Genomic DNA, 17,026 nt, shown 5'->3' on the forward strand with positions numbered 1-17,026 from the left:
AGCAATGTGGCTTATGGAGAGCAAGTGGACCAAAGCCTATAGGAAGTTTGGTTGCTCACTGAATTATTCTACTTACTCATGTAAGTCCACAGACACAAGTTGTTGTTGTTGTTGTTATTGTGTCTTTTAAATTTTATAGGTATCACTTCTTTAGTTTTTACCTCCACTGTTAAGAATTCCAAAAGAAACAATCTCAGAGTCCCTGAGCTGGCATTTCTCCACACTCAAAGGAAAGGAGACACCCATTGGTTCAAAAATCACTGAGATTCTGATCCCTTCATTCAGAGGTATGGCAATCCCTTCTTAACACACCCAATCTTACCTGAGAAAACCCCAAGAGCATTCCCATGGCTCTCATGATGATCCACTAAGAGAGAACCCTCAAAACAGGGAAATCATTTAGGTGAGAGATACTGACTGGATTCAATGGAATTATCTCGGAACCTTGCCAGTAAGGTGTACCACCCATCTGGAATGTGGTAATAATGTCTTCAGGTTACTAAATTTGCAGGGCAGGGGGTGGGCAGATATTTTCTTATCAAATTCGTAGATGGGTATGTTAAAAAAAAAAAAAGCTCCATGAAATATATGGAGACAGGTCATCTAAAAACCTTAATTTGAATATTAAAGCAGGATCAAATAGACATGTGTTAATTAGAGCCACTAAATTAATGTTAATAGAGGAAATTGTCCTCTATATAAGGAAGTATAGTTTTAACTACTTGGGCATCTGAAAGCTCTTATCACCCAGAAGGTATTTACACCTGTAAATTTGGCCTCAGCTTGCTGCTGATTTTTTTTCCAAAATATCTTATTACCGTAGCCATCATGTAATGTCCCTGTCTCAGCTCTACCTCAGTGTGAATATTATCACATATGAAGTCTCTACCATACATTAAGAAATACTTCAAGAACTTTAAAGTGTTTTTTGATTACTTAAAGGGAACTGGCTGGAAACAGTGCTCTCTTCATCACACAATGTGACTGTTTTACAAGAGTTAGGAAGATCAATGTCCTTTTGGCTTTAGTGTCAAGAAAGGTCATGCTTTTATCAAGCAATTGCTTGTCTTCATGTTACTAATACTTCAGTATTTTGACATTGGTCCTTATAGACTGTCTACCCAAAATTTTCTTTCCCTTCTTCCTTATTAACAGAATCTCATTTGGAATTGGCCATATACTAGGGAAATAAAATAATTAGCCTTGTTTAGGCTTCAGAGACAAAGCAGAGCTGGCCTCTGACCTTGCTTCTAACCTGCCTGGACACTGCCTTGACTAGGCATAACAAGAAGTGAATGCCTGCTTAAGTGCAAGATTTGCAGGACCATGGATAAGATGGGGGAGGAATCTTGAGATTGTTGAGCCGCCGAAGAGGGCCTGGCCAACCAAGCACCAGGCTTAACAATATTCCAAGTTTTATAAGACAAAACAAACAGCACTAACATGAAATCAGGCTTGCAATTTGGTTACAGATTGATGATGATATCATTTTTCATCAATACTGGGATTATAAATGGGAAACTCAAACGGCAATCCTTGAAGTCTCAACCATGGAGCAGATGCACTGCCTGGGACCCTTTCCCAACTGTGATTCTAGATGTGCTGTGACACAAGGCTTTCCAGCACTGTTTAAGTCTGGATGTTTGGTCAAAACCCAATTGGTGACATATTCTCTGCTCTTTCTATTTTTCTTTTCTTGTAAAGTTAGTATATTGAAACTAAGCTATATAATTATCTATTAAATAATTGTATCAATTAATGAGTGGCTTATATTGTTAACAAATCTTTTGAACATGGGACAGAAGTGAAAACTTTCGCAAAACACCGTATGCCTGGCGAAAATTTCATATTTTCCACATTATATTCAATTGCAGATATTTATGGATAATATATATTCACTAGACTATTCAGGTATGACTTAAATCAAATCCCTTATTAGTATACAGTGTAAGTGAGAAGTAAATTTAAGGGACTAGATCTGATAGACACAGTGTCTGATGAACTACGGACAGAGGGTCGTGACATTGTACAGGAGAAGGGAATCAAGACCATTCCCAAGAAAAAGAAATGCAAAAAAGCAAAATGGTTGTCTGAGGAGCCCTTACAAATAGCTGTGAAAAGAAGGGAAGCGAAAAGCAAAAGGGAAAAGGAAGATATACCCATTTGAACGTAGAGTTCCAAAGAATAGCAAGCAGAGATAAGAAAGCCCTCTGCAGCTATCAGTGCAAAGTAAATGGAGAAAAGCAATAGAATGGGAAAGACTAAGGATCTCTTCAAGAAAATTAGAAATACCAAGGGAATATTTTATACAAATATGGGCTCAATAAAGGACATAAGTTGTAGGGACCTAACAAAAGCAGAAGATATTAAGAAGAGGTGGCAAGAAGAATTGTACAAAAAAGATCTTCATGATCCAGATAATCACAATGGTGTGATCATTCACCTAGAGCCAGACATTCTTAATATGAAGTCACGTGGGACATAGGAAGCATCACTACGAACAAAGCTAGTGGAGGTGATGGAATTCCAGTTGAGCTATTTTAAATCCTGAAAGATGATGCTGTGAATGTGCTTCACTCAATATGCCAGAAAATTTGGAAAACTCAGCAGTGGCCATAGGACTGGAAAAAGTCAGTTTTAATCCCAATCTCAAAAAAAGGCAATGCCAAAAAATGCTCAAAGTACCACACAATTGCACTCATCTCACATGCTAGTAAAGTAATGCTTAAAATTCTCCAAGACAGGCTTCAGCAATACATGAACCGTGAACTTCCAGATGTTCAAGCTGGTTTTAGAAAAGGCAGAGGAACCAGAGGTCAAATTGCCAACATCCTCTGGATCATGGAAAATGCAACAGAGTTCCAGACAGACATCTATTTCTGCTTTATGGACTATGCCAAAGCCTTTGTGTGGATCACAATCAACTGTGGAAAATTCTGAAAGAAATGGGAACCCCATACCACCTGACCTGCCTGCTGAGAAACCTTTCTGCAGGTCAAGAAGCAACAGTTATAACTGGACATGGAACAACATGCTGTTTCCAAATAGGAAAAGTAGTATATCAAGGCTGTGTATTGTCACCCTGCTTATTTAACTTATATGCAGATTACATCATGAGAAATGCTGGGCTGGAGAAAGCACACGCTGGAATCAAGATTGCCAGGAGAAATATCAATAACCTCAGATATGCAGATGACACCACCCTTATGGCAGAAAGTGAAGAGGAACTAAAAAGCCTCTTGATGAAAGTGAAAGAGGAGAGTGAAAATTTGGCTTAAAGCTTAATATTCAGAAAACTGAGATCATGGCATCTGGTCCCATCACTTCATGGGAAATAGATGGGGAAACAGTGGAAACAGTGGCTGACTTTATTTTTCTGGGCTTCAAAATTATTGCAGATTGTGATTTCAGTCATGAAATTAAAAGACAGTTACTCTTTGGAAGGAAAGTTATGACCAATCTAGACATCATATTAGAAAGCAGAGACATTACTTTGCCAACAAAGGCCTGTCTAGTCAAGGCTATGGTTTTTCCAGTAGTCATTTATGGATGTGAGAATTGGACTGTAAAGAAAGTTGAACTCCAAAGAATTGATACTTTTAAACTGTGGTGTTGGAGAAGACTCTTGAGAGTCCCTTGGACAGCAAGGAGATCCAACCAGTCCATTCTAAAGGAGATCAGTCCTGGGTGTTCATTGGAAGGACTGATACAGAAATTGAAACTGCAATACTTTGGCTAACTGATGAGAAGAGCTGACTCATTGGAAAAGATCCTGATGTGATGTTGGGAAAGATTGATTGCAGGAGGAGAAGGGGATGACAGAGGATGAGATGGTTGGGTGGCATCACCGACTCAATGGATATGGGTTTTGGTGGACTTTGGGAGTTGGTGATGGACAGGGAGGCCTGGTGTGCTGTGGTTCATGGGGTCACATAGAGTCAGACACGACTGAACAACTGAACTGAACTGAACTGAATTGATTGATAATATGTCAAGTTATTGGGTGGAAATATTGAAATGCTCCCAAGAAGCCTTTTCTTGTCTGGAATTTGCACAAGACAAAGAAGCTCTTGAATCTGACAAATTTTGGAAAATACGACAGAATGAACCCTAAAACTCTTGTTAGCATGGAGATATCATGCTCTACTCCTTTTTATGTGGGGGAGAAACTCTCTTTGGATAGTAACACTTTTACATTTTCTATTTATGTAGCCAAACTTTATCCTAAGAGTTCAAAGGAATTCCTTTGATTTCACCACAATTCTCAAAGTTGTATCAGGATCCCAATTTTGGCAACTGTTAACATTTCATTGAATATATTTTTTTTTATCATGTAACTAGTTGTATTTCTTTCTTCTGCCACATTATTTCTCTTTCTGTATATATTTACGGTGTTTGGCTTTGTTTCATGTGCTGTGTCGTTTCCTTAAATTTCTTTTAAACCAGTTTATGTGACTGAGTGAATAAATGATATTTTTTCAAAAGACACTAGGTCCTAAAGACTAGTCAATTATGTGCATAGCTCTGTAATAATTGTTTCAAACTTCCTTATACTCACTCTTGTGCTCATAAGAAATCTATCTGAACAATATAAGACATATTTTCAGATCCCACTGTGTGCTAGATAGAAAAGATTGAATTAGAATCACCCCTCCATCACTCCAAGTCAGGTCCCTTCTCATTCTGCAGGGATGCCTTAGTGATGCTTTTCAAATAGGAGCAAATGTTCATTTTGAAACAATACAGAAGCCCTAGAGTTGAGGAGATATAAAGGAGGTCCAGTTCATGCTAAGGGAGGAGAGGGGGCTTGAAATTTTGTTTCAAGACGGGAAATGAGAAGAAGGAGACTCAGAAGGAATATACTACAAGATTTCCCTTCAGAACCAGGAATATGAACTGTGAAGAATCTTGAACTTATCTGTGTCACACTCTTTCTCTGTTCCACCAGAAGACTCAGTTAATAAAATATTTCCTTCCATCTGTACTACATTCCCACAGTCCATACTGGACTACTCTGGCATCCCTTAATGGCATCCCTTGAAGAATTTGGCACTACTGGCCCTTCCTGCCATGGACAATGGGTGGATAAAGGTTGGGTAATGCATTCCCTGCACTGCTTTTCCAGAGTGATTGCATATATCAGAGAAGCAGAGAGAGAATGCTCTTATCCTGGGGCTGATGAGCTGCAGGTGAACTCTGCAGAGACTGAATTCTCAGAGCCCTCGTTAACTGAATCATTTCACTGTTGCTCAATTCCCTAAGCAATTTAGCTCCACTGAAATCAAGAGAATATAAAACAGGAAATTTTTCTGCCTGTTCAGTCTCCATGGTTTCACCTTGGGGGCCAGATACACATTCCCTCCCTACTGATGGGACCATCTCTCCTGGAATGATCATCTCCCCCATATATGTAACCTCTCATGCAGAGTACTTTGAAAAGATCATCCTGTGAGCTGCTACACTGCTTGTGGCAATGCATCTCTCCAGACTTAGCTGTTGCTTGACCACAGCCATCCTAATACAATTATCCCTGGAACTTCAACCTGAAATCTGTTTTGAAACCTGGAAATGCATTTTGAAGAAAATGCATATACTATTTCACTTGATGGAGAGTAAATTTTTTTGACTGCTGAAGTAGAGCCTTTATACAATTTCCACAAATCCAGTTATTTAGCTTTTCAACAGGAGTAAATGAATTCACATCTTTAAATTCACATGGGTAATTTTTCTGGCTATATGCCAGGGGGCAGGATGGTTATTCAGATCATTCCTTTCAAATGAGAAAGAGTACTTTGAGCATTAAATAGTACTTATGGTGACTTAGAACAGGCATTGGCAAAAACATTCATAAAGGGCTAAACAATAAATACTTTATGTATCGTGGGGATTCAGTTGCAGTACTGTTAAGTCTCTTGCGGTGATGTTAAATGTCCCTTTTTTTATCTTGAAAGCAGTTGTAGGCAATACTTATGCAAATGAGATTGCTGTAGCTATTCCTTTTTTTGTGACTGCTGTGACAACTAACCAGTAACTGGATGGCTTAAAACAATAGGAATCTATTCCATCTATCTTTTTGAGGGGGCTCCAAAATCACTGCAGATGATGATTTCAGCCATGAAGTTAAAAGATGCTTATGCCTTGGAAGAAAAGTTATGATCAAAATGGACAGCATATTAAAAAGCAGAGACATTACTTTGCCAACAAAGGTCCGTCTAGTCAAGACAATATTTTGTTTTGTTTTGTTTTTTCAGTAGTCATGCATGGATGTGAGAGTTGGACTACAAAGAAAGCTGAGGGCCAAAGAATTGATGCTTTTGAACTGTGGTGTTGGAGAGGTCTCTTGAGAGTCCTCGGACTGCAAGGAGATCCAACCAGTCCATTCTAAAGGTAATCAGTCCTGAATATTCTTTGGTGGGACTGATGTTGAAGCTGAAACTCCAATATTTTGGCCAGTTGATGCAAAAAACTGACTCATTAAAAAAAAAAAAAAAAACCTGATACTGGGAATGACTGAAAGCAGAAGGAGAAGGGAACGACAGAAGATAAGATGGTTGGATGGCATCACTGACTCAATGGACATAAGTTTGAGTAAACTCGGAAAGTTGGTAATAGACAGGGAGGCCTGGTGTACTGCATTCCATGGGGTCGCAAAGAGTCAGAGACGACTGAGTGACTGAACTGAACTGAACTGAACAGTTCTGGAGGCTGGAAGTCTAAAATCAAGAGACCAGCAGGGTTTATTTCCCTCCAAAATTCTATGGGAGATTCCATGCCTTGCTTCTTCCTTCTTTCAGTGACTTCAAGCATTCCTGGGGTATGTGTCTGTATGACTTCAACCTCTGCTTCCATAGTCACAAGATCTTCTTATCTCTGGCTGCTCTTGACTCTGTCCCTTTTAAAAGTCAAATGATTTAGAGTCCATTTGAGAAATCTAGGTTGATATCACCTTAAATCCTTAGCTATACCTGAAAAAAAGAATGTTCTTCCTGAATAAAATCACATTCACAGGTATTAAGGATTAATATGTAGACATATATTTTTGGAGGCCACTATGCAACACTATTGAATAGTATTTCATTAAAGCTTCTTTACAAAAACAGGCTGAGTGGAATTTGTTCTCTGGGTAACAGTTTCCTTAATCCTGATTTAGAGTGTTGTTGCCACTATTTTTCTGCTTCTGCTAGGTCCATACAATTTATGTCCTTTATTGTGCCCATCTTTGCATGAAATATTCCTTTGGTATCTCTAGTTTTCTTGAAGAGATCTCTAGTCTTTCCCATTCTGTTGTTTTCCTTTATTTCTTTGCATTGTTCACTGAAAAAGGCATTCTATCTCTCCTTGCTATTCTTTGGAACTCTGCTTTCAAATGGGTATATCTTTCCTTTTCTTCTTTGCCTTTCATTTATCTTATTTTCATAGCAATTTGTAAGGCCTACTCAGACAACCATTTTGCCTTTTTGCATTTATTTTTCTTGGGTATGGTCTTTATCCCTGCCTCCTGTACAATGTCACCAACCTCCAACCATAGTTCTTCAGGCACTCTGTTTATCAGGTCTAATCTTTTGAATCTATTGCGCACTTACACTGTATAATTGAGTAGTCATACATGAATGAGAAAGTTGGACTATAAAGAAAGTTGAGCACCAAAGAATACATGCTTTTGAACTGTCGTGTTGGAGAAAATGATTGAGAGTCTCTTGGTCTGCAAGGAGATTCAACTAGTCCATCCTAAAGGAAATCAGTCCTGAATGTTCATTTGAAGCACTGATGCTGAAGCTGAAACTCCAATATTTTGGCCACCTGATGTGAAGAACAGACTCATGTGAAAAGACCCTGATGCTGGGAAAGATTGAGGGCAGGAGGAGAAGGGGGATGACAGAGGATGAGATGGCTGGATGGCATCACTGACTCAATGGACATGACTTTGAGTAAACTCCAGGAGTTGGTGATGGACGGGGATGTCTGGTGTGCTACAGTCCATGGGGTCACAGAGAGTCAGACACGACTGAGCAACTGATCTGAACTGAACTGACTGCTGCTGTTCACTCTAAATTGTGTCTTCCTCTTTGCAACACTATGGACTGCAGCATTCCAGTGTTCCTTGTACTTCACTGTCTTCTGAAGTTTGCTCAAACTCATATCCACTGAGTCAGTGAGGCCATCCAAATATCTCATCCTCTGTTGCCCCTTCTCCTCCTGCCCTCAATCTTTCCCAGTATCAGGGTCTTTTCCAATGAGCTGGCTGTTCTCATCAGGTGGCCAAAGAAATGAAGCTTCAGCTTCAGCACCAGGCTTTCCAGTGAATATTCAGCATTGATTTCCTTTAGGATTGGCTGATTTGATTTCCTTGCTGTCCAATAAACTCTCAAGAGCCTTCTCCAACACCACAATATGAAAGCATCAGTTCTTGGGAGCTCAGCCTTCTTTATGGTGCAACTCTCACATCCATACGTGATTACTATGCCTCTGCTTTCTAATACACTGTCTAGGTTAGTCATAGTTTTTCTTCCAAGGACCAAGCGTCTTTTAATTTCCTGACTGTAGTCACCATCTGCACTGATTTTGGAACCCAAGTAGATAAAATTTGTCACTGCTTCCACGTATTTTCCTTTCTATTTTCCATAAAATGATGCGACCAGATGCCATGATCTTAGTTGTTTTCTTTTTCTTTCTTAATGTATTGCATATTGAGTTTTAAGCCAGTTTTTTCAGATTCAGGCAAAAGGAGTAAGTAGGGACGGTGGTGCCCAATGGGCTGCCATCTGTGGGGTCACACAGAGTCAGACACGACTGCAGCAGCAAACCTACATTGTAAATTGGAAAGAACATTAAATATAGATTATTTACTGCTAGTGTGTTTCACCTCTAGAGGTGAAATTGAGTAGAATGCTGAGGATTAGTCCAGGCCCCAGTTTTTTTATGTTCCTTGCTTCTTATTTGTAGGGAAAAAAATCTCCTAGCTTTTCTCCAAGTTTCAAAGAGTAGACTCAAACATTGATAATTAGAGCGGTGGAGGATGTTGACTGCAAGGTGTATATAAGCAAGTAGATGCTAAATTTTTTGAACCAGATGACTGATGGTTAACGTCCCAAGACATCACCCTGTTACCTCACCACCAGCCATTAAGAATAATGTCTCTGAGTTGATCACACATCCTGTAACCATAACTTCTAACACTGCCTTTCATTGCAGCACTGTTTACAATAGCTAAGACATGGAAGCAACCTAAATGTCCATTAACAGAGAATTGCACATAGAAGATGTGGTACACACATGCAATAGAATATCTTTCAGCCATTCAAAAGAATGAAATAATGATATTTGTAGCATCATGTATGGACCTAGAGATTGTTGTACTGAGTGAAGTAAGTCAGACAGAGAAGGAGAAATATCATATGCATCCCTTATATGTGGAATCTAAAACAAAATGGTGCAAATGAACTTGTTTACAAAACAGACACAGACTCACAGACTTAGAGAAGGAACTTATGGTTGCCACGAAGGAAAGGTGGAGGGAAGGAATATTTAGGGAATTTGGGATCGACATGTAAACACTGTTATATTTAAAATGGAAAACAAACAAAGACCTACTATAAAGCACAGGGTACTTTGCTCAATATTATGTGGCAGTCTTGATGGGAGGGGAGTTTGGGAGGGAATGGATAGATGTATATGTATGTCTGAGTCCCTTTTCTATTCACCTAAACTATCACAGCACTGTTAATCAGTTATACTCCAATATAAAATTTAAAAAGCTAAAACACAAACAAACTCTTGTCTAAAATCCATTGGGAAGTTTTGATCTGTGAGAATTAGGTGTTCATTCTCCTTTCTTGCTGCCCTGAAAATAAATTCTACTATTGTTCATCCCTACCTGTTGTCAATAGACTGGCTTTGCTGTGTAGCAGGTAAGCAAATCTATGTTGGGTATGGTAACAGAAGATTCAGGAGATTTATATCATTCATGCTCTACACAGTCTTCCTAGAGCACCTCTGATCTGTCAGATCCATCTGCCATCCTAACCATCTTTGAAACATAACTGCTTCCTATGCCAATGTACTCTATTAAAGTCAATCTGCTGCTGCTGCTGCTAAGTCGCTTCAGTCGTGTCCGAATCTGTGCGACCCCATAGACGGCAGCCCACCAGGCTCCCCCGTCCCTGGTATTCTCCAGGCAAAAACACTGGAATGGGTTGCTATTTCCTTCTCCAATGCATGAAAGTGAAAAGTCAGAGTGAAATCGCTCCGTTGTGTCCAACTCTTCGCGATCCCATGGACTGCAGCCTACCAGGCTCCTCCATCCATGGGATTTTCCAGGCAAGAGTACTGGAGTGGGGTGCCACTGTATTAACTCTAGTAAAGGTGGTGGAGGTCCAGGTATGTGCTGTCCTTAGATTCTTGTACTGAAGGTTCCAACAGCCTAACAAGCAATTCTCTGACCAAAGTACTTGACTGTAGCCCTTCAGACATCAGAGCATAGTGTATGGAGCACAGAACACCTGATTTAATTTATGGCAGCCCTAACACTTGTGTTTCTTTGGACATGGTTGTAATCTCTGAGCCTGTTTTCTTATCTATTAATGAGAATTAAAATGATATTTGCTTTTTTAAGTAAAATGTGAGAATCAGTAAAGAATCACTAGTAAAAGAGCTTAAGCAGTATGTAGAATATTATCAGTATTCACTGAATTATTTACTATTTTAAATCTGTGGGGAGTAGGTGCTATTCTTTCAGCTAATTGATGGTATTATTCAGCAATTACACCAGGAACTGAGGCATCTGTGCTTCCTGCTTGGATGCCCTGGAGGGGTTCTACTCTGTGTGTAATCAATGAGTTTACCAGGGCAAGTTCTTCTTGCTAAAGTTGCAGAGACTTTTTTTGTTTTGTTTTGTTTTGTTTTATATGAGCTATTTACTTGATGTCCTTTAACTTTTATTGGAGTATAATTGCTTTATATTGCTGTGTTAGTTTCTACTGTATGGCAAGGTGAATGAGCTACACGTATACATATAAACAACTTTTATGGATTTCCTTCCTATTTATGTTACCACAGAGCACTGAATAGGGTTCCATGAGCTATACATTAGGTTCTTATTTATTATCCGTATTACACATAGTATCAATAGCATACATATGTCAATCCTCATTTCCCAATTCATCCCACCCTACCTTCCCCGATTTGTGTCTGTATGTTTGTTCTCTATATTTGTGTCTGTATCTCTGTTTGCAAATAAGGATGTCTATATCATTCCTCTAGATTCTATATATATATGCATTAATATACATATGTGTTTTTCTCTTTCTGATTTACTTTATTCTGTATGGCATTCTCTAGGTCCATCCATGTCTCTACAAATGACCCAATTTTGTTCCCTTTTATAGCTGAGTGATAGCCCATTGAATATATGTATCACATCTTCTTTGTCATTTCCATTGTTGATGGATAATTAGGTTTCTTCTATGTCTTGACTATTTTAAATTGTGCTACAATGAACATTATATGCATGTGCCTTTTTTTGATTTTTTTTTTTCCTGAGTATGTACCCAGGAGTGGGATTACTGGGTCATATGGCAGTTCTATTTTTAGTTTATCAAGTAACCTTCGTTCTTTTCTCCATAATGGCTCTATCAATTTACTTTCCTACCAACAGTCCAAAAGATTTCCCTTTAGTCCACCCCCTCACCGACATGTATTGTTTGTAAATTTTTTAATGATGCCCTTTCTGATGGAGATGAGGTGATACCTCATTGTAGTCTTTTTTTTTTTAAGATAACAATGAATTATATATCTTTATTTCTTCATCTGTCAGAAGTTTTACAAAAGGTCAAGGACAGGATTCTAAAACATTTGCTGCTTGACTCAGATTTTTCTAGTCAACAATCTTTGGCACACTTGCTCGATTCTCTTTATATTTCCTGATAACTATAAACATCTAGTCCATTTTTATTGAACTTGTTGCTAGGATGGATTTTAACATTGGATATTTTTTAAAAAACATTTTGACATAGATATTTTGAAGAGGCCACATTTGTGTACCTATTTTAAAACTATTATTGTCCTCATGAGATTATGTCATGTGGTCATTTTGACTTAAGGATACTGTGACACAGACTTAAAAAATTAAAATGTCATTTTTTTTTTAATTACCAGTTAGGTAAAAATGAGAAATAGGCATCTCTATAGTTCTTATACTTGTCATCCTATTTTCCCCTGAACCCCTCATCATTAGCATGGAGTTGAGAAAGGGGAAATGACAATGAATTTTTCTCATTTGCATAATATTTAGTAAGCAAAAACCAACAAAGGGTATTTTATTTTATTTTTTTTCAAGTTGAGAGATTTGTTTTTTTTTTTTTTTTTTGGTTTGTTTGTTTACCTCTTTATTTTTTTTTAATTTAAATTTTTATTTTTACTTTATTTTACTTTACAGTACTGTATTGGTTTTGCCATACATTGACATGAATCCACCACGGGTGTACATGAGCTCCCAAACATGAACCCCCCTCCCACCTCCCACCCCACATCATCCCTCCGGATCATCCCTGTGCACCAGCCCCAAGCATCCTGCATCCTGCATCGACATAGACTGGCGATTCGTTTCTTACATGATAGTATGCATGTTTCAATGCCATTCTCCCAAATCATCCCACCCTCTCCCTCTCCCTCTCCCTCAGAGTCCAAAAGTCCGATCTACACATCTGTGTCTCTTTTGCTGTCTTGCATACAGGGTCATCATTACCATCTTTCTAAATTCCATATATATGTGTTAGTATACTGTATTGGTGTTTTTCTTTCTGGCTTAGTTCACTCTGTATAATCGGCTCCAGTTTCATCCATCTCATTAGAACTGATTGGTTGTACTCTTTTATTTGTTTTTCTCTAATAGTTAGTGACGTTGGGAATCTTTTCATGTGCTTGTTGGCCATCTGTATGTCTTCTTTGGGGAAATGTCTGTTTAAGTTCTGCAGTCATTTATGTATATATGTGTATATATATATATATATATATATATATATATATATACATATATATATATATATATATATATGAGCTGCATGAACTGTTTGTACATTTCGGAGATTAATCCTCTGTCAGTTGTTTCATTTGCAAACATTTTATCCCATGTTGAGGATGATCTTTCAGTCTTATTCTTTCCTTTGCTGAGTAAAAGCTTTTGAGTTTAATTAGGTTCCACTTGCTTTGTTTTCTGTTTTTATTACTCTAAAATGTGGGTCAAAAAAGATCCTGCTGCAATTTATGTCAAACAGTGTTCTGCTCGTGTTTTCCTCTAAGAGTTTTATAGTGTCTGGTCTAACACTAAGGTCTGTTTAATCCATTTTTATTTTATTTGTGTATATGGTATTAGGGAGTATTCTAATTTCATTATTTTATATGTTGCTGTCCAGTTTTACCAGAACCACTTACTGAAAAATAGAAGCCAGTTGAATAGAATAACCCTGAGTTTATATATATATATATATATATATAATATATATTATATATATATATATATAAAGTTCATTTTAATTGGAAGAAAATTGCTTTACAAAGTTGTTTTGGTTTCTCCCAGACAACAATTTGAATTAGTCATAATATGCATCCCTTCCTCTTGAGCTTCCTTCTGTTCTCCCCACTTCACCCAACAAGTCTAGGTCATCACAGAATACCAGGCTAGGCTCCCTGTGTTATATAGTAGCTTCCCACTAGCTATCTATTTTACACATTATCATAGATGTATGCCACAACTACTTTTTCCATTTCTCCCACATTCTCCTTTCTCCACTGTGTTCACTAGTTCATTCTCTATGTCTGCATCGCAATTCCTCCCATTCATCATTGTAACAAAAAGGAATTAAATACCTAGGAATAAACCTACCTATAGAAACAAAAGACCTGTATGCATAAAACTATAAGACATTGATGAAATAAATCAAAGATAGCATAAACGGATGGAGACATATACCGTATTCTTACATTGGAAGAATCAATATTGGGAAAATGACTATATCTGAAGCAATGTAAGATTCATTGCAATCCCTATAAAATTACCAATAGCATTTTTCACAGAACTAGAGCAAAATATTTTACACTTTGTGTGGAAACACAAAAGAACCTGAATAGTCAAAGCAATCTTGAGAAAGAAAAATAGAGATGGAGGAATCAATCTTCCTGACATTAGACTATACTTCAAAGCTATAGTCATCAAGACAGTATGATATTGACACAAAAGTAAATATAGACCAATGGAACGCGATAGAAAGATGAGAGATAAACCCACACTCCTATGGGCACCTTATCTTTGGCAACAGAGGTGAGAATATACAATGGAGAAATTATAGCTTTTCAAAAAGTGGTGCTGGGAAAACTGGACAGCTATGTGTAAAACAATGACATTAGAACATTTCTTAACACCACAAATAAAGATAAACTCAAAATGGGTTAAACTTCTAAATGTAAAGCCAGAAGTTATAAACCCCATAGAGGAAAACCTAGCAGTACACACTTTGACATAAATTGTAGCAAGATCCACTTTGAACTACCTCCTAGAATAATGGAAATTAGTTCAATTCAGTTCATTCGCTCAGTCGTGTCTAACTCTTCGTGACACCATGAACTGCAGCACGCCAGCCCTCCCTGTCCATCACCAACTCCCGGAAATTACCCAAACTCATGTCCACTGAGTCGGTGATCCCATCCAGCCATCTCATCCTCTGTCATCCCCTTCTCCTTCTGCCTTCAATCTTTCCCAGCATCAGGATCTTTTCAAATGAGTTGGCTCTTCGCATCAGGTGGCCAAAGTATTGGAGTTTCAGCTTCAACATTAGTCCTTCTAATGAACATTCAGGGCTGATCTCCTTTAGTATGGACTGGTAGGATCTCCTTTCAGTCCAAAGGACTCTCAAGAGTCTTCTCCAATACCACGGTTCAAAAGCATCAATTCTTCGGCACTCAGATTTCTTTACAGTTCAACTCTCACATCCATACATAACTACTGGAAAAACCATAGTCTTGACTAGATGGACCATTGTTAACAAAGTAATGTCTCTGCTTTTTAATATGCTGTCCAGGTTGGTCATAACTTCCCTTCCAAAGGGTAAGCGTCTCTTAATTTCATTGCTACACAATTGCACTCATCTCACACCCTAGTACAGTAATGCTCAAATGAATAATGGAAATAAAACCAAACACATGAGACCTAATTAAGCTTAAAAATTTTTGCACATCAAAGAAAATTATAAATAAGATGAAAAGGCAAGCCCCAGAATAAGCAAAAATAATTGTAAGTGAAATAATTGACAGAAGATTAATCTCCAGAATACATAAGCATCTTATACATCCCAGTATCAGAAAAACAAATAATCTAATCAAAAGATGGGCAGAAGAACTAAAGTGACTTTTCTCAAAAGAAGACATACAGAGGATCAATAAATACATGAAAAGATGCTCATCACTTATTATTAGAGCAATGCAAATTGAAAGTACAATGAGGTATCACCTCACACTCATCAGAATGGCCATCACCAAAAAATCTACACACAATAAATACCATCGAGGATGTGGTGAGAGAGAATGTGCACTGTTGGTGGGAATATCACCATATCAATTGATATCACTATAGCAATTAATATAGCTCCTATGGAGAACAGTATAGAGATAACTTAAAAAACAAACAAACAAACAAACTAGGAATTAAACTCTCATATGTCCCAGCAATCCCATTCCAGGGCTTATAACCCTGGAAACCCTTATAAGCTGAGAAAGCCATAATACAAATAAAATATGAACTCCAATGTTCATTGCAGGACTATTTACAACAGCTAGGATATGGAAGCAACCGAAATGTCCATTGAAAGATGGATGGATAAAGAAGCTGTGGTACATATGGCACTTCACTTCAGTTCAGTTCAGTCGCTCAGTCGTGTCCGACTCTTTGCAACCCAATGAATCTCAGCATGCCAAGCCTCCCTGTCCATGACCAACTCCCGGAGTTCACTCAGACTCACGTCCATTGAGTCAGTGATGCCATCCAGCCATCTCATCCTCTGTCATCTCCTTCTCCTCCTGCCCCTAATCCCTCCCAGCATCAGAGTCTTATCCAATGAGTCAACGCTTCGCATGAGGTAGCCAAAGTACTGGAGCTTCAGCTTTAGCATCATTCCTTCCAAGGAAATCCCAGGGCTAATCTCCTTCAGAATGGACTGGTTGGATCAACTTGCAGTCCAAGGGACTCTCAAGAGTCTTCCCCAACACCACAGTTCAAAAGCATCAATTTTTCAGTGCTCAGCCTTCTTCACAGTTCAACTCTCACATCCATACATGACTCCTGGAAAAATCACAGTCGTGACTAGACAGACCTTAGTCAGCAAAGTAATGTCTCTGCTTTTGAATATGCTATCTAGGTTGGTCATAACTTTTCTTCTAAGGAGTAAGCGTCTTTTAATTTCATGGCTGCAGTCACCATCTGCAGTGATTTGGAGCCCCAAGAAAAATAAAGTCTGACACTTTTTTCACTGTTTCCCCATCTCTTTCCCATGAAGTGATGGGACCAGATGCCATGATCTTCGTCTTCTGAATGTTGAGCATTAGGCCAACATTCACTTTCATCAAGAGGCTTTTTAGCTCCTCTTCACTTTCTGCCATTAGGGTGGTGTCATCTGCATACCTGAGGTGATTGATATTTCTCCCGGCAATCTTGGTTCCAGCTTGTGTTTCTTCCAGTCCAGCGTTTCTCATGATGTACTCTGCATATAAGTTAATTAAGCAGGGTAATGTACCCCTTTTCCTATTTGGAACCAGTCTGTTGTTCCATGTCCAGTTCTAACTGCTGCTTCCTAACCTGCATACAGATTTCTCAAGAGTCAGGTCAGGTGGTCTGGTATTGCCATCTCTCTCAGAATTTTCCAGTTTAATGTGATCCACACAGTCAAAGGCTTTGGCATAGTCAATAATGCAGAAATAGGTGTTTTTCTGAAACTCTCTTGCTTTATCCATGGTCCAGCAGATGTTGGCAATTTGATCTCTG

The sequence above is a fragment of the Capricornis sumatraensis genome, chromosome 19 (assembly GCF_032405125.1).
Source record: "Capricornis sumatraensis isolate serow.1 chromosome 19, serow.2, whole genome shotgun sequence".
Classification (NCBI taxonomy): domain Eukaryota; kingdom Metazoa; phylum Chordata; class Mammalia; order Artiodactyla; family Bovidae; genus Capricornis; species Capricornis sumatraensis.